At 41.4% G+C, this 25552-nt stretch overlaps 1 protein-coding gene across 20 annotated transcripts in view; it reads right to left on the bottom strand.

Moving 5' to 3' along the window:
• The window catches only part of LOC144365574 (uncharacterized), a 38941-nt gene that overhangs the window by 8049 nt on the left and 5340 nt on the right, over nt 1–25552 (bottom strand). For 10 of the 20 annotated variants that reach the window (XR_013424197.1, XR_013424201.1, XR_013424202.1 and 7 more), the window contains 3 exons: nt 25261–25522; nt 22235–22382; nt 21502–21745 (listed from right to left, as the gene is read on the bottom strand). The exons of 1 other annotated variant lie outside the window; for it this stretch is intronic. The gene's annotated coding sequence lies outside the window, so the exon portion shown is untranslated. Of the gene's footprint in view, nt 1–9008; nt 9192–21501; nt 21784–22234; nt 22383–25260; nt 25523–25552 lie in introns of those variants that run through there. 9 more of the 20 variants (XM_078017688.1, XM_078017707.1, XM_078017660.1 and 6 more) reach the window with 8 other exon arrangements.

The raw sequence follows: 25552 nt of genomic DNA, 5'->3' as shown, positions 1-25552 counted from the left end.
TGTAGCCATTATTCATAACATAAGGAAGGAAGGAATAAAGCAATAGGCGACAGGAGGCTGGGCCAGGGTGCGGGGAACTAAAGAGGTAGTAACTAGAAAACTGTTTATCTGGTACTCATCTCTGCCTCGTACTGTTCATATCTATCAGTTCATTTAACTCTTACAATCCTTTGCAGTAGTTAGTAATGTTGTTCCCATTTTACAGATGAGGAAACAAAGGTTCAGAGAAGTTCAGTACCTTAACCAAGATCACTTAGTGGATAAATGGTGGGGCCCATGAGTGATGGCCTGACTGTAGAGTCTGTGATTTGAGTCACCCTGCTCAGTGGCCTTAGCAGCTAAGTTTCTGGTTGCAATTGAGGAAGGACAGCAAACAGAAGATGATAAGGATGTTACCAAATATAAGCAATTGCCAACGTAGGACACACCATTATTTTATGTATTGCCACAAAGGAAATCATGTTCCGGATTACACCATCCTGGTCAGTAAGATTCTGGTTTCAGAGATATCAAATATTCAATGAAAAAGGTGCATCTTAGAAATGATGAACATCAAAGAGGGATATGAACCTGTTCGCTGTGGAGTGTGCAATGAAACCTTCTCCTCCATCTCCCCTTTGAAATCTCTAGTAATGTCTACATTTCTCACTGATCCTTTTGTGAATATGGATTTGCTGGTGGGGAACAGAAAAAAACTCACAGAAACTTCATTTGTGTGGACATGGACATGTGTGCATGTGCACACCTATGGACAGATACAAGGCAAAGACCATTTTGACAAGTTCAAATTTAAGTTACCCTAAATCTAGCTAGAAAATGTGACTGCCGTATTTTCTCTTACCTACCTAATCTTTCTCCTGAGCCCTTCCTTCTTCTTAGCGAGCAGAGAAGGAAAATTAGATGTCACCCAATCCGATAACTGGCACAGTCTCCTAGACATTTCAGTCTTGAACTTTTTCACCCCAGTTTCCCATTCCTCTTCAAGATGGCCCCTGGCAGAAGAGCTGGCTTTGTGGTTGTGGGGGAGAGGAGGCAGGGCCTTGGTCCACTTGGTTCAGAGGTGCAGGTCCTTGCACTGTCTCCCAGTGCCTTTAGTTTTCACTCAGGAAGGTGCTGAAGTCTGGTGCTGAAGTCTGGTGGCTGATCAGCCTTGGTGTGGTCAGAGACCTGATGACTCAGCTCCCCTTAGATCCTCACAGGAGTTAAGGTCCCTGAGATCTGGCTGTGTTCCCCATTTAATCTCCATCTTGGGTGGAGATGGTAATTGTAAATTATATCATGTAAACTCTCCTAGTAAACTCTCCAGCCAGAGCTACTGGTGGCCCTCATAGCATGCTTGCTCAATGAGCTTGGGGTGACTTCTCGATCCTCCTCCCTGCACCAGCCTCTATACTGAAACTGGCATGTTAAATAAGCTACTTGTCTTCCTGGATCTACTAGTGATCCCCAGAGAGGCACAGCTGTTGGCAGTGACCTGTACCCAGGAGAGACAATCATCACCTGAAGGAGGACCATAGACATTATATAATTTACAATTAGTACTGACAGAATTAATAAAGATCATTATCAACTACCAAACACATTAGTGTGTGTTCTTGTCTTCACAGATGTGCCACAAATTTCCAGCTTAGTCCATGGTTTTCGTTTATTTAGTTTTTATTTTATAATTGCAAACTTAACTCTGCATTGCAGCTAGACTTTGAGAAGAAAAAGGAAAATATGGAACCCCAAGAACTGCAGTGAGAGCACAAAGATCATAGGGTATTGCAAGCAGATGGGGTAGAAGGGTGCTCGCCATTCCCCAGAATGGTCTGGTAGTCAGGATTGTCCACCTTCAGCAATGGTGATTTTTTTTTTTTTGCTAGTCTTGCCATTATGGACCCAAAGTGCTCCATGGCTTCCATAACATTCAAGCTGTCTTCCACTTTCCCTGGACCACGTGCTGGCCATCCAACCACTCAGTCTTGGCAAGGGTGATAGAAATTTGGGACTATTTGTGCTTTGTTCAGCATTTGCATGGACAACTCCCAGGTCCTATGTGCTTTAGGGTGAAGTGATCATCATCAAATTTCTCCCTGTACGTGGACTTGCTACCATCCCCCAGTGCTACCAGTGCCATGGTGGCATGGGAAGTCACTACACCGACATGCAAATCCTGGAATAATTCTATGAACGAAAGAATGCTTACACCAGTTTTTTCTCTCCAGTGCTTAAAGCACAGAAGTCTTCTGCTGTCTTTAGGATTTTGTCTTCAAACAGCTTACAGGAGAGACACAACTCGAGGGTTGCAATCAATGGTGATGCTGAAGAACACAGAGATGATCATGGATGGTGGTGAGCAGCTCCTGGAGATGGTAACATCTGCATAACCATTTCATGATTTTAGACTAGAGTTTCATGAAAGCAGGGCCATTGCTTATCTTGTTTATCATTGTATCTGCATGCATAATAAGCACTAAGTAAATATTTATCAAGGGCATGTTAAAGTTTAAAAAGGGGAGAAAAGCAAGTCATGTGCAAATGATATTGTCTAAGCCAGTGTTTCTTAACTGGGAATAACTTCTCCCCTAGTGGACATCTGACAACATCTCCAGGCATACTTAGTTGTCACAACCAGGGAAGGGGTGCTTCTGGTACAGGTGGCCAGAGGCAGAGATGCTGTTTAACATTCTACAATGCACAAGAATTACAGCAAAGAATTGTTTGGAAAAAAAAAAATGTCAATAGTGCAGAGTTGAGAAACTCTGATCTAAGGATTTGAGAACTACAGACCAAGGTGAGCTGATAAATATTTATAACAGGATCTGTGGGTATGGAAGCAACCCTGACTTGTAATCCAATTTATAAGGCCTGAACTATAAGCATGACTGATTTCAAGCTCCAATATGGCATCATGAAGTGCAGAGTTGGAAAAAGAGGGCACAGGTGAGCCTTAGTATATATTATTTCCACCATATAGTTACAATAGATACAAACAACCTCAAGAGCATAGATAATGGGAACATACATTAAAATAACTAGAGTGATGAATTTTGAGTGTTATTGCCTTTGTTATAAGAAAATATTATTTAAAGATAAATTTCTGTAATTTAATTCTTAAAATTGCTCTATTTTATAATAACTGGCTTATAAAATTCCTGAAAATTAAACATCAGCGCTTGTGAGTCAATACAAGCCAGCTTCAGCCTCTGTCCCTGGCTAGGGAGAATGTGAATGAAGATAGATAAGTTGAAGGATTAAAAGGAGGCAGAGGTCAAGGTTCAAATATAAAACAATGGCCTGGGCCAGTGACACAAGTGAGGATATGTCCTAAAGCATGGAGCACCTTGGGAGGTGGGAGCATGTGAGCTGCCCAGAAAGGGAAGGAGGTCGGGGTACATTCCTTACTAGTCGAACCCATCTATGTACTTCGAAATAGTTAAAATCCACCTTCCTCTCCACATCCCAAGCAATTATAAAAACAAAGACTACTATTTACCATATGGTAATTTCAGGTGCCAACTTGAGTAGGCTAAAGGATACCCATAAAGCATTATTTCTGGTATGTCTGTGAGGATGTTTCTGGAAGAGATTGGCATGGAATCTGCAAACTGAGTAAGAATGGTCCACCCTCACCTAATATCGGTGGGCACTATCCAATGGACCAGGGCCCAGATAGAGCAAAAAGGCAGAGGGAAGGTGACTCCTCTCTTCTGGAACAGGGACACTCATCTTCTCCTGCCTTTGGACACTAGAATTCTAGGTTCTCAGGCCTTTAGCCCTGGACTGAGAGTTACACCGTTGGCTTGCTGGGTTCTGACCTTTGGATTTGGACTGAACCACGCTACTGGCTTCTCTGGTCCTCTTGCTGGCAGATGACAGATCATGAGTCTTCTCAGACTCCTTAATCTCATGAACCAATTCTCATAATAAATCCCCTCTCACCTATCTACCTATCCATTGATCAATCTACCTTTCTTCTAGTGTTTCTAATACGCCCCACTAAAAAGAAAAAACAATAATAGTATTCCTCGGTGCCTCCCCTAACAGAATGGGAAGAGTAAATAGAACTAAAGTGTGGGGAAATGTTTATAAAGTTTCCTATTTTCTTAAAAATATAAAAGTAGAGGACTATTGGGTTATAGTGTGCTACTGCCATGTGCAGACATAATAAATAATACAATTGTCAGTTGCGTTAGTCAGTTTTTATCACTGTGACCAAAAGACCTGACAAGAACAACATAGAGGAGGGAGAGTTTGTTTGGGCTTTGGGTTTCAGAGGTTCATCCATGGGCGGCTGAATCCACGACTCTGGGCACAAAGTGAGGCAGAACATGGTAGCAGAGAGGAAAAGTTCAGGATGACAGTCAGGAAGCAGAGTGAGAGCTCTGCCCACCAAGGACAAAATATAGCCCCCCAAAACAGCACATGCCTGTAATCCCAGCAACTTACGAGGCTGAGGCAGGTGGAACTCCAGTTAAAAGGCAGCCTCAGCAATTTAGCTAGGCTCTAAGCAACTCAGTAAGACCCTGTCTCTAAGTACAAAAAGGGTAGGGATGTGGCTTAGTGGTTAAGTACGGCTGGGCTCAATCCCTAGTGTAAAAAAACAAAACAAACAAAAAAAAAACACATGCCTAGTGACCCACCTCCTTCAGCCACACCCCACCGGCCCATAGTTACCAACCAACAGAACCATATCAGTGAATTAATCCATTCATTAGATTGCACCAATCATGATCCAAATACCCGACCTCATAATGTTCTTGCATTGTCTCACACATGGGCTTTTGGAGGATACCTCCTATCTAAATGAAACCATCTACCTTCCACAGATGGGAGAAAAGAATGCACGCTAGCATCAACAACATGCTGTTCAGCTCAGACAGTCTTCTGTCTGACTCCCCCGGAGAATCTGACTCAGTAAAGGCATGTTTCAGGAGTTTATCCAAAACTTAAGAGTCATCATGGCTCCAGAAGAGAACAGGCTGAAGGGTTGCCACTGACGAACCAAATCCATTCCCAGAAGCTTGAGATGAATCTACCAGGTCTCCAGAGAGAAAGGCATATCTCCCCTTTGTAGACAAGAGCAGTTCTGTGGAGACAAGTCTCCCAAGCCCTGGAGAGGCCAGGGGGTCTCTTTCTGCAATTGCATTTCACCTCTTTGGGGAAACATATTCCATCTGCCCTCATCTGACTCACTCTCTTCAACAAGCATTATGTTTGAATTCCACATTTTTTTTTAAATAAAAATACTCAGGACACAGCTCAGAAATGTATTTACATATCTTTTATACAGTGGAATTTAGAAGAGAGACTAAAACAACAAGGAGCCATACTGTTCTGGGGCTCAGGAAACAGGGCCCCCCAGTTCCTCCTCTGATTGTGACCTTTTTCACACTGGGCAAAAAATGAGGGGCACTGAAATGTGCCCACCTGGAGCCTGCATCTCCCCTTCCAGACAATTCCTTGAGTACCAGAGACACTGAATTCCCTATCCAAGTGGTCTCAAGTTGACTTCCAGAGCCTTCTCAGGTCCCTTCTCTCAAAGGCAGGTTCAAAGAAGCAGCCACCAGGTGGCTGTTTGCAGGCATAACAGCTTGAATGTGCAGGTGGGGTGTCCACCCACACACAAGATGAGGACCAGGCCATGAGCAGAGAGCCCAGAGCTTCTCAACTACCAAATTCCTGAATGACCCTCTGGGAGTCCCCAGATTCTCAATCTACACCCATCCTTCTGTGCAGACATATTTGTAAAGGCAAGAGAGTAGAGCTTGTTTTATTTAGCAGATTGTCAGTTTGATGTGTACTTTTAAATATTTAGACATGAACCTTCATTTTTATATTTATTGGGTTTCCACAAAAGTTAGGGCAAGACCCGGGGAAGGAAAAATGTTTTTAAAGGAAGGGATGAGGATCACAATTTTTTTTTTTACTTGCTTTGTGGTGCTTAAGACAGCATCTGGCAACATAGCAAGTACACAAATATCATTGAAAGAGAAAAGAAGTAGAGGAGACAGGGAGCAATTTGTGATAAACCTTTCACACTTTCAGGAGTTTGCAATACAATCATAGAGGTCTGAATTCCAAGCCTGTCTCTACCATGTCATGTGTGTATCTTTGGACAAGTTATTCAACATCTCTGATCTTTAATTCCCTCATCTGGAAAACGGGAAAACCATGTCTATCACATACTAAGAGCAAACGAGTGTGAACTACTTACATTATTCTCATCATCACCAACGTTTTCAATGATAGACTCCACCCTCTCCATCTCATTTAATTAAAAAGCCATATTTGGAATATTAATTTGTTTCAATTGTTGCTGCTGTGTGCCCTATGCATAAAGAGGAATATTCCATGACCCACATTTGGACCCCACCAACATTCTGAAATGCCCCACCACCACCATAACAGATACTGCTGGGGCCACCCATTCCCTGGGCATTACCCCCTCAGTACTCAGCAGCCAACTTCCCATGGCCAGTACCAGCATGTCACTGCAAAAGGGCATCCTCAGCCCTCCAGAACCCACTTTGTCACTGGCATGGCAGGAGAGCCTTCAATTGATAATGGGTGGGAATGGGTGGGAATGGGTATTCCAGACACCTGCTCTCTCACTCCCAGGGTAGAATAACTCTGAGGTGCACATTCCACACTGAATTCCATCAGGATCACTTTCTAGTTACCCTCCATGATAACCTGCTTAATAATAAGCCCTGTGGTTGCTGCACGAGTAGGCATGAGAGTGGCCATGCCTGTTACTAGGGCCAGTGTTCTTTCTCAGTGTTCATCCTCAGCACTGGCTGAATGTTCTGAAAAATCACCCTTCACATTCGACCAACAGTGCTTCCTGAGAAACATAAAGTTCTATAAAGTGAGATCCAACAGTGATTTCATTCAATAAACTAATATTCTTTTAATCCGATAGTTAAGCAAAGGAGAATAGAAAATAAATGATCACCCAATGTTTCCACCCTATGGATATTTTGGTGGTTACTGGAAATTTTCCCAAATGGTTAAGTGTGGTACCATGACTACACAAAGTGTATCAAATAGGACATCTGCTCCCAAGTACTTTTGTACTTGGTAGTGATCTCGGGGCTTGACAAATATGTTGTCTCCATGTTTTTATTTATTATCTCATAATCCTTCAGATGGTGACAAATTCTGAGATTATAACAAATATATTAAGATCCCGATATGAATATAATATAACAAAAAAGATGACCTAGATCTAGGGTAGGTGAAAGCCAACTCAAACAGTGGCTAAACTGGGCAGCTGTTTGCAGTTAGGTCCAATTAACAAGTTTTAAAGACAGCATTACGGGGATCTCTTTGAAGTATGTTGTTCCATGAAGGTTTTGCTTGAAAGGGCTTTCCCAATGGAAACCAGTCAAAATCCACAGCTGAGCAGCTTAACTTCCTATTTTGACTCACATACCACGTAGTTCACAATTTTAATTCATTTACCCCAGTTTGGGTTATGAATATTTCCAACATGTAACAGAATGTCTGGGAAGGCATTTTTGCTGAAAAGACATTTGTGCAATGGAGAAGGGAGAGAGCAAGAGAGGAGGGCCCCTGTGCTCACATTTATGTTCTGTTGAACTGCCAATCTCCATGGAAAAGTAAATTATAAAACAGTAATGATGTAGTCAATGAGGCATATGAGAGCTTTATCTTCTCCAAAATAAAAGCTGCACACGGTCAAGAACTCTGTCTGGTTCATCACTAAATCCCTAATACCTAAACTGGCACATGACAGGGTTATAACCCGTATTAAATGAATGATTGAATGAATAAATGAACAAGTGGATATTTACTGAGTGAATAAACAGATGTATGAATGAAGTAACAAAATGAATAAATTACATACATATGCTTGGAAAACACAAGCCAAATCCCCTGACCTACATAAGTATGAGTGACACAAAGGTACACACATAAAGAAAGGGAGAAGATTGTCTTAATTCTTCCAATTATTTTGCTGCTGTTGCCTATTTGGAGACAGTTTGGAACTTAAATCTCAGCTTCAATTTGCATCTCTGACAAAAAGAACTGGGAAATTCACCTAACAGGGTAGCTGACATGTGGTCAGTACATCATAAATATTCGAGGACTAATGAGGGAAAAGACAACACAGTGCTAGGTTCCATAATCCCTGACCAGAAGAGCCTGCAACATCTCCATTTCACTCCTTGTGTATTTCCTAAGTCTTGTTCATTGACTTTCCTGTGTGTCCTTCTTATTCTATTCTCGGACACTAGTTCCAGCCCCACAAGAAAATTTTGTGAAGAGTCAGGGAGCCATCTTCCTTCCTTCTGGTCCCCATCTCAAAGGCAGGAGTCAGTGACTTTGTTATGAGTTAAGGTGTTCATTTAGAAGATGCTCTGGAGATAATAAGAGATGTGCCAAGAAGGGAAGGCTTTGATAACTATGTAGCCTGTCAAAATGCAGATTCCTGGTTGCCAGCCCCAAGGACCTCATTCTCCAGGGGTCTGGGGTATAGCCTGGGAATCTGCATACTAAGTACTACCTTGGTTATTCTGATATAGATAACGAATCACAAGAGACATGGGGATAAAAGAAAAGCAAGCTGGAAAGAGAAAATTCTTCATCCCAGAGGACCTTTAAGAAAGTAATTCTGACATCAGTTTGGTTGGTGCCATCCTGGGGAATCCTTCAGGAAAGTTCTCGAGCATTCTCTAAACAAGATTTTAACTTAGTTGAACTTTAAAAAGAAAGATCTAACACATATTCTTTCTTTTCTGTGATGGCAGGGAACATACACATACATGTAATCCAGCAACCAAAGGGCTTTAATTTTACACAGTCTGAAAATTCACCATGAAAGAGAGGGCCCTTGAGCACAATTCGGGTGGACATCCACGCTTCCTACGTTGGAAACTTTCCCCCTAGGGAAAAACCTGAGCTTTGAAAGTGTCATAGAAATGAAAAGAAAGACAGCTAGGAAATAGTTGGAGTGATGTTGCTAAAGAAAAGCAAGAGAAAGGAGCAGGGGCACTGACCTGTGAAACTGCCCACGGGACAAAGCCTGAGGGCAGAAGGGAGGGCTAGACAGAGCTAGACCCCAGGGAAGAACCAGCAAGACAAGTTCCTGAAACTCGGTAATTTAGAGACCTGTGATCTGTCTGTCCACACAATAGGTAATATCAGAGTCGATGGTGTACTCCTGCAAGACAACCTGAAACCTGGAAAACCCAAGACAAACGGTCTGTTAGCACAAAGGATCTCAATGGTTTAAATCCTCCATACATCACTCCCGCATGAAAGGCTTTCTCTATAAACACAGCAGCAAGACCACACTGCCTTATATCAAAACCTTTCCAACTTGTTTTAAAGGGGGCATGATTTTCCACTGGGCATGTGGTTTCTTCACAGTGTCATACATACACAAGCACACATACACCCTGCCTGCCTGTGTGTGCAAATAGCAGAGAAATTTGGCATTTTAGTAAGTAATAAATGCCTAAGGCTTGGTTACTAGCTTGGGTAGTCCTCAAACTATGGACTAGTGTGCTACTTCCACAGTGTCACCTGGTCAGACTTCCATCTCTCAGTGAGCTGGCCATCCAGACCCATTCCCTTTCCCTGTTCCTATCCTGCAACCAACTATCTGTTCGCTCTAGGGCCTATGTGAATAAGCAAAGTTTCTTATTTTTGTTTACTCGCCATCAGATTTGGTTAAAAATTAAGTGGTGAGTGTATGGTAAAGGTCATGTGACTACACAATGGACACAGGCATGTTGGAAGGGACACGAGGCAGGAGAAGACAAAACAGTCAGAACTCCTGTGTTAGTCAGCTTTTCATCCTATAATGAAAGGCCTGAAATAATTAATTTATAAAGAGAAAAGTTTTATTTTGTCTCACAGTTTTGAGTTCCAGTCCATGACTGGTTGACCATTACTTTGAATCTGTGGAGAGGCAGCACATCATGACAACAGTGCATAGCAAAGCAGATCCTTATGATCAGGAGAAAAAAAGAGAGAGAGAAAGAAGCCAGGTTTCCACAATCCCCTTTTAGGCCACACCCCCAATGACCTAAGGATCTCTCACTAGGTCCCTCCTCTTAAAGGTTCCACCACTTCCCAATAGCACCACCCAAACCTTATCACATGGGCCTTTAGGAGACATTTAATATCCAAACTATAGCATTCTGCCCCTGATTCCCAAAGGTTTGCATCCATCTCAAAATGCAAAATATGTTTAGTTTATTCCCAAGAGTCCCCAAAGTCAACTGTTGCAGCATTGCTCAAAAGTCCAAGTCCACAAAGTTTCTTCTGAGACTCAAGGCAAACTTAGCTGTGAGCCCCTGCAAAAATTCAAAAATAAATATTTGATAGATACAATGGTAGAACAAGCACAGGGTGAACATTTATATTCCAAAAAGGAAGAAAAGGAAAATATAATAAGAGATCAACACAAGACAAGACTGAAACCTAGCAAGGCAAACTTAAATGCTAAATCTCCATGCACAGCATCCAAGGCACACCATGGCAGAATGTGGGGTCCCAAGTGCTTGAGCATTTCTGCCTCTACAGCCTTGCTGGTTGCAGCCGATGGCCTCTCCCTGGGAAGTTGTGTATGCTGTCTGCAACTTTACTTTGCACATTGCTAGCACCTCCTCTTTCCTGGAGTCTCTGTTCCAGCTTCAGCTTTGCCCCACAACACCATGCAACGCCCTGTCCAGGGTACCTGCAAGAACTCAAACCCTGCCACACACTGCCAGGTTTCCCAGGCCTGAAAGCCTCCATGACATGTAACTCCAGCCTTTTGCATGCCTGCAAAATCAGCAGCATATGGAGGACACCCAGGGATGGGTGCAAGCATGAGCTATGCCTGGGCCCACCTGAACCACAGCTGCAGCGGCCTCTGCATGTCTTGACAGCTGAACTTGGAAAAAGATCCCCTAGGTAGAGCTGGGTGAGTAGGGTGCCCCAGGCTCCTTGCTGAACTGATTCTGCCCTGGAAATTCTTTAAAACAAATTTGCATTTCTATATCGCTGAACCTGTAATGGCAGTGGCCTAGGCCTAACAACTCCCACTATCTCAAAAACAAACATCTTTCTCACTCCACTACAATCCAAACCAGCTTGGCAGGGATAGGGTTGAGGGGAGGCTTACTCCAGGGGCCAAGCTGACCAAATGGCCAACAACTCCCATGTTGCCAGGTGTACGGGAGAGGCAAAGGAAGCTCTGCACAACCTCCACCAGCAATTCAATGTTTCATCTGGAGATGATAATATCACCTCCATTTATATCACCTCCACACACTCCCCCTCTACTCCTATTTATATCACCTCCACTCTTGCCAACTCCACTCACATCTCCTCTGCTCACCACCTCTACTTGTGCCACCTCTACTTAAATCCCTTCAGATCACATTACCTCCACTCATATCTTTTTGTCATTACTGGTAATGTGGCCCGACCACTACCCTCCCCACTATAAAAGGACCAACTACAAAGGAAGTAAAGTCCTACTATGTGCCTAAAAGTCAAAGATGCAAAAAAAAATTCAGAGAACAACACTGTTTTAGTCAGCTTTTTCACCACTGTAACCAAAAGACCTGACAAGAACAATTTTAAAGCAGGAAAATTTATGTGGGGCTCATAGTTTCAGAGGTCTGAGTCCACAGACAGCCAACTCCTTTGCTCTGGGCCCAAGGTGAGGCAAAATACCAAGGCAGAAGGGAAGAGCAGAGGAAATCAGCTCAGGACATGACAATCAGGAAGCAGAGAGACTCATCTCATCAGAGACAAAATATATTCCCCAAAGGCGCTCCCAGTAATCCACATCCTCCAGCCACACCTTGCCTACCTACAGTCACCACCCAGTTGATCCTTCACTGGGGATTAATGCACTGATTAGGTTAAGGCTCTCATAATACAATCATTCCACCTCTAAGCATGCTTGCATTATCTCACACATGAGCTTTTGGGGAATACCTCAAGTCTAAACCATAACAAACATTAATGCCATCAGGAAGACCAGGAAGGGAGAAGACCCAGCAACTGACTGCTGCTGAGGCAAACTCACTGAAAAAGTCTGCATTTATGCTTATTTCTTTAGTGTTCCTACTGCCACAGACTGTACGCTAGTTCTGACTCAACATCTAGCTTCTACCACTGCCTTAAAAATCCTGCAAAGCAGAGGGTATGTCCTAAGCACAATTCAGCCTTTATTCCAACAGTTAATGATAGAATCATATATTTCCATAACATCAAGGTTCAGCAGTAGTCAGATGTTCTTTTATAAATTTTAAGAAATATATGTTTTTGTTAATCCTGCAATCTTTTTTAAAAGTTCACATTTGCCATGCAATAGTCATTCTCGTGTATTAATTTTAGAAACAAAGTTGGTTGGGCCTTTCTAGAACATTATGGACTCCCTGGCAAAAGAACATTTGAAAGTTTCATTTTCCTTTTGCCCTGTAATTCTACATCTAAGAGTAACACTGAAGAAATAACTATAAATGAAGATAGATTTATATAAACAGATATTGTCTATAGTATTACTATTAGTGCTCCAAACTGGAAGCAATACAAATGTTCAATTGAAGGGGATTGATCAAATAAATACTACTATATCCATGCACTGAAATATTATGAATCTACTGGATGAAATGGGTGTTTTAGTCAGCTTTTTCACTGTTATAATTAAAGCCCAACCAGAACAACTGTAGTTGGAGGAAAAGTTTATTTGAGGGTTCACAGTTTCAGAAGTTTTGACTCCATAGAAGGCCAGCTCCATTCCTCAGGGCTTGAGGTAAGGCAGAACATCATAGTGGAAGAGTGTGGCCGAGGGAAGCAGCTCACAGGATGATCAAGAAGCAAAGAGAAAGATACTACACTCTCTAGATACAAAATATATAACCCATAGCCACACCCCCAATGAACCACTTCCTCCAGGCACACCCCACCTGCCTCCAGTTACCACCCAGTTAATCCCATCAGGGATTGGCTCATTGATTGGGTTAAGGCTATAATCCATTCGTTTCTACTCTGAACCTTCTTGCATTATCTCACACATGAGCTTTTGGGGGATAGCTCACATCCAAATTATAATAGTAGGCTACCATGTTATTATCACAGACTACTATGTTGCCATTAGGAATAACTTTATGATTCCTAATTATCTAAAAACATGGGCAGAGCCACATGAAGCACAAAGTAGAACTTTTAATGATACAGACATGAATATTCTATATGATATAAATCAGGTCCATATTAAACTCAGAAGAAATTTGAGGCATACATGTGATGTTTCAGGGGTTTGTGATGATTTCTGACAATTTAAAATCTCTGTTGCCATATTTTGTTCAACTTCTGTTCAGTAGATGAGAGGAGAGAAACAAGAGTGAAAGACAGAAGGTAGGAGAAAAAAAGAAGAGGAAGAAGGAAGCAGGTGAAAAAGTAAAGGTAGAAAGGGAAGAAAAGAGAGAAAGGAAGATTCTGAAAGCTCACTGTTGCAAAGAGCAGGGCATTCTTGGGCTCCTGTCCTGAGCAGCCTTTGACGTGAACTACAAAAGAACAATGTGACTTTCATCCATCAAAAAGTAAGAACTTGCGTCATGCATTAAATACATGGTGCTTTAGTCAGCTTTTGCAATGCTGTGACCAAAATACCCAACAAGAACAACTTAGAAGGAGGAAAATTTATTGGGGACTCACAATTTCAAAAGTCAAAGTCCAGAGATGGCCAACTCAATTGTTGTGGCCCATGTGAGGCCGAATATCATGGCGGAAGGTCTTGGCAGAGGAGCACTGCTCTGCTCTTCATGGCAGCCTGGAAGCCAGGAAGTAGTGTGGGGAGATGAACCTTTCCAGAATGTGCCCAGTGACCCACATCCTCCAGCGACATCTCTCCTGCCTACAGTTACCACCCAGTTACTCCATTCAAAGTAGGATGGACCAATCAGATTACACTCTTAGAATCCAATCATTTTACCTCTGAATATTCCTTTGTTAACAGAAGTTTTTGGAGGACACCTTATTTCCTAACCATTAACATGCGAAGCGTAGAAAAGACCTAATATTCTACATCAAACGCTCAGATATATTTGTCACTTAGGAGAATGGAGGTTTGGTATCTAAACAGCATGGCCATCCAGGAGCTTCCTCAACTTCCCAGGTCACCGCCTGGGTGTTTCTGGGGTATGGGATGCTTTGTCTGGTCAGTTCCCAGTGGGCAGTGCAAACCAGCAAGGCTGAGTGACAAGTCTGGGTCTGACTTAGTCAAACTTCTTGTACTGCCATTCTTGAGGGTAAATCAGAGAACCTAGAATAGTGTTAGAAATCTTCAAACAATACCCAGCATGCTCAAGACCCCAGGTTCAATCTTCTGAACTGAAAAAATAAGGTGAGAAATCTTCAAACAATAAACTTTTTCAGCTCAGTAGGCCACTCATGATGAGACCATCATTCACCCATCAGAATGGATAAAATTGAAAAGACTGACAACATCCAGTGCAGGTGGAAATATAGAGCAAATGAAACTGAATGGAGCCTGGTGAACCACTTTAGAAAACTGGTTTCTTTTAATGTAACTCCACTCCTATGGGTATGTTTAAAACAAATTAATGTACATGTCCACAAAAGACTTGTATAAGAATGTTCATAGTGACATTAGTCATAACTGTTTGGATTTGTTCCGCGTGGCTAACTCAACTGCCCTGGGCCCTAGAATGAGTGACTTCCCAGAACATAGTTTGCTCAAGGTGGAGCTCAGAGCACAAGAGGGCAGAGGAAACCTGCCTTGTCCGCTGAAATCTCATGCAGAACTGACTCACCATCATGTATGTCCTCTTCCTATTGGCCAAAGCAGGACACATGGTAAAGCACTTACTGAACATGGACAGCAGACCTGACTTCCTTCATGACAATGTAGCGAGATGGCCACAATTATTATCCCCTTTTACACAGGATTAAACTGCATCAATTTTTCAAAGGTCACATTAAGTAGTGATCTCAATACCTTTGTTACTGGATGGATGGACGGACAGATGGATGAATGGACAGATGGGTGGACAAACATAACAATGAGTAGGTAGATGGAAGGATGGATGGACACACACATTAATACACACACTGTGCCTCTTTTAGGAGCATTCTTTCCATCTCACCCTATCCTTTTCACCCAATTGACTCCTGGTCACATGTTAGTTCTCAGCTCAAGCATTACCTCCTCAAAGAAGCTTCTGTTAATCCCCACCCAAGGTTAACTTTCTTCATTTTTGTATTGCAATAGAACAGTGTTCCTTCCTTCAGAGAATTTATATTATGCAGCATGTATTCATCAGAATAATCAAACAGATAGTTAATGTTCACCTCACTGAGGCTATAAATTCCATGACTGCAAGGACCATGTATGAACTTTTAAAAAAACGAATAAATCAATGGTTAGGCAAATGTATGCACAGCCAGCTATGAATTTGTAATTTGGTTACAAACATGTTTCTACATTAACATAGACTTGTAGTATTTAAGAAAAGAAGGGAACTTCAGATTCAAAAGGCACCTATAGAATAAAAGGGTCTTAACTTGAGGGATCTTTGGTTCAACCCTCTACACATGTAGGAATAACTGTGTTGTAAAGTTGGTTAACCTAAATGAACAAGATGTATAACTTATGTAAGTCTTGATGTTTAGAATGTTTAATTCCTTGGGAAATGTTATATGCTATGATACACTAAAACTGTGAGAGGTTTAATTTAGTTCACATTAGTGAACATTTTATTCTAAAGGACTGTTTTACACATGATTTTGAAATTAATCAGTTAAAGCTCTACCTAGCTCAATGCAATGTATACACCCACATACATACATTCAATATATACAATGAATAATGTGAAAGATATTTCATCAGTATCATCATTTAAAGTATAGAAAACTCATTTACTATTTAAGGGGAATTTAAGGTAAATTTTATAAAACAAACAATATTTTAAACTTCAGACCATTTGACCGTTATCTGTATTTTAGAGTTAAGATTTTTAATCTGAACTTTCTGAAAAATAGACACACATACAGAGATGTCTCCAGTTCTAGATTTTGCAATGGAGAGATTTCTTAGGAAAATGGCTGGAGCATTTTATTATCATATAGATATGAGGATTAAGTTGGTTCTCCATAGTATATTCTGAAATTCATATGTAGAAAAGCTTCAAATTCCTCCCTTCTCAGATTAGTACTGGTTGATGTGTAGATGCTATTCTGATGTAGTCTCAGTTCATAGCTTAGCTTACACGTGATGTGATGATTCTTATCTGTTTTGGTTGGGATTTGAGGGTTTTGGGGGGGGGGTATACCAGGGACTGAACCCAGGAGTGCTTAACCATTGAGCCACATCCCTAGCCCTTTTTATTTTTTATTTAGAGACAGTATCTCACTAAGTTTCTTCAGGCCTCACTAAGATTCTGAGACTGGCTTTGAACTGGAGATTCTCCTGCCTCAGCCTCCAGAGATGCTGGGATTACAGGCTTGCACAGGTCCTTATCTGTATATGCCTATGAGGAGAGATCATACAGCACCTGAGGCATTCTAAGGAATTAGCTCATCAGCTATTCCTCCATCAGCCAGACACATAACTTACAAAAGAAATAACTTGTAAGAAAAATAATGTGGCAACACCATCAGTCATTGTTCATCATCTTCCTTGCTAGCAAAATGCAGAGTGTTTGGATTTCAGAAGCTGACTCATAGTCAGTCCACAAGCTAGGCACACCAGTCTTCCTCCCTTTTGCTAGTCTAGGAAGGGCCTGTGAGTCAGTTTTGACAAATAAGAAAAGGCATGGGAGTGGATGGGGGTTTGCCAGGATGGACTTTCCTCCTTGATTTAAGGGAGAGAGGCCTGGAAGGAGATTCTTTTTCACTCCATTCCCTTCTTCCTTTGTATTTGAGACACTGTCATGTGAGGGCATGACTCTTGGAGCACCAAGAAAAGAAGTTTCACCAACATGTATACATCAACAGACTGAAAGGGAAAATGTCCAATCTTTAACATCTTCAAGCCACTGTGCCAATCCTGGAAAGGTATAAGTCCAGGTAAGTGAACTATAGATGTCGTTGTGATCTAAGGCATTGTTAATCCAGTTCTCTGTTACTTGTAATCAAATGTATTCCTGAGATAAACAATAAATAGTCAGTGTCTTACATCAGCATGGCACTTCACATTCTTCAGAATACTTTACCTCCATTAACACATTTAAACCTGCCAACAATCTGGGGAGATATACTGCAACTACTATTATCCCTCATTTTTACAAATATAGAAGTCAAGACTTAGAAAGAACTGGTCTTGTGTAAAATATTATAAGAACTAGAACTGATTCAAGATTCTTTGGAGATGGCAAACTGTGGCCCATAGCCAAATGTGTGGCCAGTAAATGAAGAAAATATATTCTTGCATTCTTGAATACTTGAAAAAGTATTGAAAGAACAATATTGCAAGACACCTGAAGATTATGATTTTTTTTAGTAATTTAAAACATACTGCTACATACTTTAGAAGATATGTATCAAGTTCAAGATCTTCTGGGGCTGAGGATGTAGTTCAGTGACAGAATACTTTGAGGCACTAGGTTTGATCCCCAATAAGGTGAGGAGTGGGAGGCTTCTACTTAGTAGCCAAAAATAGCAATTATAAACCTATAAATAAAGTTTGACCAGTTTTTGTAGGTTACTTTGGGTTAGATCCAGAACTAACCTTAATATTAGGACATTAAAATAAAACTAAACAAACCTGTGTATCTTGCAGCAAATGGTACTTGTGTGTTAATAAAGGCTGATTGACTAAAAGTTTAAAAAAAAAAAAAGTCGTGTGAAGATGAAGTGAAATTTACCTTTTAGTGTCCTTACCAAATATTTATTGGAATACAGCTGTGCTCTTTCATTTACGTATTGCCTATGTCTGCTTTGTTCCTGCAACTGAAGAATGGAGTAGTTGTGACCACTGTACTGCCCAAAAGCACAAGATATCGGCTATCTGGACCTTTACAGCAAAGGCTTACAGATCCCTGATTTAACCCTCACTTAAAAAAAAACTCACGCTCCGGTAAAATCCATGTAGAGCAGTTAGGCCATCGTCTTCTAAACCCTAGCATGGTGAGCTGAGATTTGGTTTGCTCACTGTCATTTTTTTCATCCTCTACGACCTACTCACAGGATCATAATCCCCACACTATCCAGAGAGGAGCAGGGAAATTTCTTGACTGTTAATTAACCAGTCTGACTAGAATTCTTCCCCCAGTAAATGCCAGGGCACATCTGTTTGAGACAACGTTTTTGATGAAACAGTCCCTCAGTCAAAAAGAAAAATCTGCCATCCCATTGGGCCATGCTGCAGCAGTTGTTTTTTTCTTCTCTGAGACTTGCCACCGTATGAATGAAAATGAACTGTGCTAAATCTGAAACCTCCAAAAGAACTTCCAGGGAGATTATAGGCTACCATATTATGCAAACCAAGATTATGCAGACAAACAAAGCAGATAAAACAAATAAATCACTTTCTTTCTTAGTTGTGTACTTGTTTTGACTTGTCACATAATATTTAATGAACAGTGGATTTTACTGAATGAGAAAATATATGCAGAAACATTTAGTAAAGTACCTACTACATTTTTGTGCTTGTTAAAAATTAGGTGAAAGCTAGGCATGGGGCTCAGGGGTAGAGAGCTTGCCTCGAAGGAATGAGGCCCTGGACTTGATCCCCAGCACCAAGAAAACAAACAAACAAATTAGTTAAAACTGAAAGTCCAGAAACCACGAGGAAGAGTATTTTCGAACCACATAACTGTTAAAATAGAAAAATAAAAAACTATGTGTCTATAGCACATAAAGGCTAGGAATTGGCAATCTACTAAAATTCAACTGAAAATAATTTTTTTTCACATTTTTATGGCTCTAGTTTAAACCACTTCATAGAACCCCAAAAATATGCCTTGAAAGTTAGAATGCCAGCTTTATTACCGAGCAAGCCAACATGGTTTTGCCACAGTTTATAAATCTTTGCATTGTTATAAAACAGAAACAACATGCTGGTCTAGAAAGATTCCTTTAAGAGACTTAAATTAAAATTATACTCACCCCATTATCATCATCAAAGGGGGGGAGCATGGATTCTCCAAGATAAAAGGTTCTTTTCAGGATTTCAGAATTCCTGGCTCCCTGTCACCTGGAGAACTCAATGTTCTGAGTTTATCTGCTCCCTCCGCGGCCTGGTTCCGTGGTAATTACCAGGCTCCTAGAGCTAGTATGACATCTCATGTGATAGAAGTACACAGCAAAGAAATAAACACAAACAGCTGCATTAATTCCAGCAGCTTTCAAACCTTGCACAAGCTGGGGAAAGTTGCTGAATCAAAAGGGAACCAAATCAGGGGGAGAAGCTCTCAAAATATCCAAGCAAAGACTCTAAGGCTGCATCCAACAGGCCCAGGCACCAGCAAGAAAAGGAACTGTAAAACGTGCAGATTTTTTTTTTTTTAATAATGGTTGAAAATGTTCTTTCTTTCCTAGACAAAAGCTTATTTTAATGACTGCACATTCTCTGGGGGAAAAAAAAATGATGGGAAACTGGTAATTGTGTTACCAGGGAAGTGAAGGTTTAAAGATGTCATGAGAGAAAGAATCGCTTATTACTGAAAACACCTGTGCACTTTTTGAAAGATGACATGTGCATGTATGTGTTGGCCAAAGAATTGCATTAATTGTGTTTTTAAAATTACATATTACACATCAAACACAAGCTTAGACCAAAGTCAGTAAAAACACACAATTGCTAGAAACTATGATCTATGTGACAGATACTAAGGAGGCAAAACTGGAAGATGTGGCTTCTGCCCTTACAGAACATTTTTGTCTAATAGAGCCACGACTATGCAGAAGATCATTTGCAAACAACGAGTACAAGATACAGTAGAACAAAGGAAGGGTGTCCCCCAAATTACTTGGATATATAAAGCCAAATGTGTGTTACAGCTTTCTAGTGGTCACCTGGAAACATCATTCCCTTATTACATCAACGTTATGATGGCTCAGCATTGGGAGTTTCTCTTTTGGAATCCGTGTATAAGCTGTATCAGTTATCTGTTATCATAGCAGAGCTGCATAACAATCACAAAGTTCCAGTGGCATAGGACAAGTATTCATTATTCATCTATCCAGAATGACCAGCAAAGCAGCTCTGTTGACCTTGATTAGGTTCACTTACATGTCTGGGGCAGTGAAGAGGGTCAGTGGCTTCTTGGTTTATCTAACTGACCTTGGCTGTGAAAATTGGAGCAAAACCACTCAGTTCCACGTGTGTCTCAACCTCCAGCAGGCTAGCCCAGGCATGTTCTCATGGCAATGGCTGAGGTTTGACAGCAAGTGGAAGCATGTTGACCTCAGAGGTCTTACACTGGTGTACCCTCACTACCACTGCATTCTACTGGCCAAAACAAGGGACAATGCCAGATCAGATTCATGGGACAGGGAAATAGACACCATCATCTTAATAAAAGCTGGAGTCACAGGCAAAGAGATACAAAGTATGCAAGGATGAAGAATTAGGCCATCATTGCAATTCACCACCAACCCTTACCAGAAGAGCAGGCTCTAACTTACATCCTTTTGGTTTAACTCATCTCTCTCACTAGAGTCGTTTTCAGATAGTTTGGTTTGTGCCAAAAATTAAACTTTTCCTGAAAAGCCAGATAATTGCCATTCCTGGATGTACGGATGCTACCACATCTCTTTTAATGAGCCTTAGCAACTGCTCACACAGGGACTCATGAAGGGAAGTGCCCGACATTTGTTGGATAAATAAAAAGTGTGTTTGCATGTTATAGTACCACGAGCAATAACTGACTATTAAGAGATGCAGATAGTCTCCTCAAATGACCATTTTGACATGGATGCCACATTCCAACAAAATATTCTGAATTTGTATCTTTTAAAAAACTATCTATTATATGTAGGACACATTCCTACTATTCAACATTGTCGAGCAGATACTTAAATTTATCTTGCTTTTACTTTAGTTTTTGACTCCAATTTCTAAAATGCACTTCCCAGTCCATTATTTTTCAAACTGTGAAGTCATTCCACAACTATGTTATGTCCTAACCTCATACGGGGTATATTATGGACTGATTTTTTCATGGGCTACAGAATGACTCTGGAAAGGGTAACAATGACCTACCTCACAGAATTGTTCTGAGGAGTTACATGATAGATTCCTTGAAAAATAGTCTGCAAATGTGCTTTGTGTAATATTAATTCTTTACATTTCCAGAGCCGACTTTTTCTCAAAGGACTTCAAGTACTTCACATATGGTCAGCCAGATCCTCCCAGTGTAAATTATGCCCCAGGAGTAAGTTAATTGCTTGGTGGGAGGCATTAACTCTTTCAGGTCACTAGGGTTCCTCTTAGAGCACTGTACGAGGGCAGTGATTTGCCAAATAGTACCCCAGCGGCAGCAGAGAATATGTGCAATATAAATTATTCCCGGGGAGTAATTCTGAAACTCAGAAAATCTGGTTTATTATCTCATCTATTCACATAGTATCCCAATGAGGGAGGACAAAAGGAGCAAGAAGACGGGAGGGGGGGGGGAGTGGAAAAATAGGTGAGCTAGGGATGCCAGAAATTTCCCAAGCTTCCACAGCTTGTTCAAGGGCAGGGTTCCAATTCAAACTGCTTGATCGTCCAGCATGACTTCTTCCCGATTAGTGCTTCAGGGTTGCTCTCAACTTGATGTTCCTGCCAATAAGGGCCAGGACTAGGGTGAGGTGAAGTGCCTAGGATTCAAAATTAGGGACTCTATTCATGGCCCTTGCTAACAAGGGATGGATTAGCTTGAAGCACTCAAGGGTCCACAAAATCCACACTGACTTTTACCACTTGCTTCTATTAAATCCATTAATATTGATGAGGATTCACTAATTGTTTAGTTTTTTCCCAAGCTGAGGAAAGTGAACAAGGTAACACAGAATAGAAAATAGATCAAATAGATCCTATTTGATCAAATAGTTCATCTATTTCAGTAAGGGGGAAACAGTCCTGATGGAAGTCTGCTTATTATGCAATTAGTACATGCCAAAGAGGTGCCTTGGACATCTGGACTTGAAGGTTCAAATACTGACTCCTTGTCCCAGAATCAATTATCCCCAATGGCAGTATTCTCTCTACTACCACTTGTGAATTCCAATTCTTGAAAAAGCCTCCCACCCCCAATATTTTGCAACACACACTAGATGCTCTTCAAAGGAATCAGGACACAAGCATCATGATTCCCTACTCAAATCCTCTCTCTTTCCTCTTCCACCTTCTCCTCTTGTGTCCTCCTCTTCTTATTTCTCCTCCTCTTCCTTCTCCCTAATGCTTTCGTGATTGTTGTCTAAAAGCCAATCAGAAAATACAATGGCCCTTTAAACAGATTTTTTTAAAAAATATATTTAGCACTCTGCTCTACTTGGAGGTTTGCTAGGCTCCAAAAGGGAACAATCAACTTCTTTTCAAACCTGCTCCCCATTTGGCCTGACAGCCACCTCTGCTACCAATAAAGCTTCTAGTTTATTTTTTTCTGAATTTGGATTCACTTATTGTCTCAATAAATTATACTCAATCACAATTTCAAAGAAAGATGACCCAACACCCTCCCACAGACTCTCCCCCCCCACACACACACACATCAGTGAAGTAGTTTGATCCCACATTTACTTGGATGGTAGGGGTGTATCATTTACAAAGTGACCTTGGAAAAGTCACATGACCACTCTGCCTCTGTTGGCTTTCCTGGTAAAATGAGGAGACTGGACTAGAAGTCTCAGGTCCCTTCCAGCTCTGGAATTTCATAACTCTCTGAGACCATTTGCATAGTTATAAAATCTGCAGTAAATAATATTTTCACCTGATTGAAGTTTTATTTTTGGAAAAGAGATGTCTCATAAAGCAATCTCAAGAAACAAAAACAAAATTAGTGGATAATTAGACAATCTGATCATTATCAAAGAAACTGCTAGAAATCATTGATAACTACCATGCCAATGTCCGACACAATTAATTCTGAAAAACAATTTGTTCCAAAGAATTGGTCTCTTCTCACTACAGCGCAAAAAGGCCATTAAAGTGCCTTTTCACCCTTTCCTCCCGTTTCCCCACCCCTTGCTTTTCTCCTTTTTAAATGGTCTGAAGGTAAATTTATCTTTTCTTCATGAGCAATAGTATCATTTGTGAAAATGGCTGTTAAACAGCGAGCAAGCATGGAAAAATCCCTGCCCAATAAAGCAGAGACTTTGAAAAGGAAATTGCCCTGCTTAAGTGATGGATTCTGTTTCAGCTGTCATGACCCAAGATTATAAGGGAGTCCAGGGACTCGGGTCCTGCCCTTATAGGCAAAGCAGCTGCAAAGACCCACTGGGAGCTTGTGAGAACTTTGTGAATGGCCCACCCCACTACCTCCAAAGGCTGCAGTCCCTCCAGGCCAGGGAGGCTGAACAAGAACATGTGAGCACTTAGCATGAGTCTCCCCCCAAACCCCTTTCATCCAGCCTGGAGCACCGACTCTCCACCCTTATCTCTGCATACCTACCCCTACCAAGGCCTACCTTGGATTCCACAGCTGCATGATACTTTGAGACTATGGAATTATTTTTTGCCATTTTATTTTTTGCCACTTTATGTTCATGTTTTCTCTGCCCAGGACTGTAAGATCCTGGAGCACAAAGGCACCAACTATTTAGACATCTTTCTGTTAGAGATTCGTGAGAAATCCCAATAAAGATAATGACACAGGTGAAACAGAAAATGAGCAGGACTTTGAAACTTTTTCCTCCTGGAAGAGATGGGAGGTGTATCACTTGCTCTTTCCCAACTTCAGGCAGGGTTTTCTAAAGGAAAAGCTGAGATCTGGAGATGAGGTCGGAATTCTTAGAAGCTGCTCTCCTTGCTTTGTCAGAGGAGACTGCTACTGAGCCAAAGCAGTGCTATGGATTGTTCCCTTCAGGACTTGGCCAAGAAACAACTGCAAATCACACTCATCTTTGTGTCCTTGAAGAAGATGGAGCCTCTGAGCTGTGAGAGCCCCCACTTTCAACTTGTGGGATTGTGGCAATTGTGACAGCAAGCCATCACCTTGTTCCCAAGACACCAAGTGCTTGCTTCTTGTTTACCCATGTTTGAGGCAGTGACTTCAAAAAGAACTTGTTCAGCATTCACCTGAACATTGCAATCCTAAAAATAGATGTTCTTTCAAAACTAGAAATGTTTGCTTTAATTCTAAATTAAATTTTATGGTTTCCTTTATATTAGTGTTGAAGATAATTAGTATTTCAAAATGAATTTATGTTTTCAAAGAGTCTTAGTCTAGACTATCAAAATATAGTGAGTTTCTTAGTTAGGCTTTCAAAAGGAACCATAAAATAATGACACCCTTTGGGGAAAAAAATAAAGCTAACAAATAAACTTAGAGAGCATTTAAAAACTGTCAACTCAGGGCTGGGGGTGTGGCTCAGCAGTAGAGTGCTCACCTAGCACGTGTGAGGCTCTGGGTTCGATCCTCAGGACCACATAAAAATAAATTAAAGATATTGTGTCCAACTACAACTAAAAAATAAAAATTAAAAACAAACAAACAAACAAAAAAACCTGTCAACTCCTGGACTCCACCCCTCAAGAGATGCTTGGGTAGAGTCAAGGTCTGGATATTTTTGGTCATCTTGCCAGAGTTTCAGGGCCCATTAAACATCAGACTACAGTATCTGGGCACCTCATGTACACTTCCGTGAAGAGTATATATCACTTCATACTGTACCAAGGATACTTTCGTATGTGTCTCCCTTTCCTTATAAATGGTACGCTTATACAGGGCTGCGATTCATATCTTATTCATCCGAGTCTTACAGTGAACATGGGCTGTTAAAACTCTAAGTGCCTCCCATTAACACAGCCTATTCTGAGGACAGCCACTGTAAAGAGGTGGGAAGCAAGTTTCCCAAGAAATAGGGGCCAGGTTCTGTACCCTGTGATACCAACAACCTGAGCATAGATGATTGGTCCAGGAATAGGCACCTGACCTAAGGTCAGCCACCTACAAGGAGACCCCGATACAAAATCTCAGTCCAGCTCAAGCACTTGGTGAGTGCCCAGTGAGGCCAATTAGATCCTTTCACTAAGGAGTTTAGATGTGAGATGAACAGAGAGCTGAGCAGTTGGTTGCAGGAGCAGAAGCCAAAGGAAGCCCAGAGAAAAACAGGGAGAGAGAGGAGCTGAATTACCTTGGTGGTTAAGCCTGTTAGTAGGGCCAGCAGATGCCTGCCACTGAGGGGGCAGCGAGATAACCCAGTCCCAGAGCCGTATCCTGAATGACCTTCCAGTTCCTGAACTTCAATCCAGTTTTCGTGAGGCCTGGCCCAGTGGCCTTTCCGGAAGGCTTTTCAGAGACACGTGGCTGAGTGGTGGAGATTCCGGTCAGCCTTCCTTCCACAGTAAACTCCCATCACTCAAGGTTAAGTCAGTGTATCTTCTCCTTGCAACCCCCTAAAATCCAATCACCACAATTCTCAGGGT

The sequence above is a fragment of the Ictidomys tridecemlineatus genome, chromosome 1 (genome assembly GCF_052094955.1).
Source record: "Ictidomys tridecemlineatus isolate mIctTri1 chromosome 1, mIctTri1.hap1, whole genome shotgun sequence".
NCBI lineage: Eukaryota > Metazoa > Chordata > Mammalia > Rodentia > Sciuridae > Ictidomys > Ictidomys tridecemlineatus.
The sequence above is the reverse complement of the archived record's forward strand: the minus strand, read 5'-3'. Positions and strand labels throughout refer to the sequence as shown.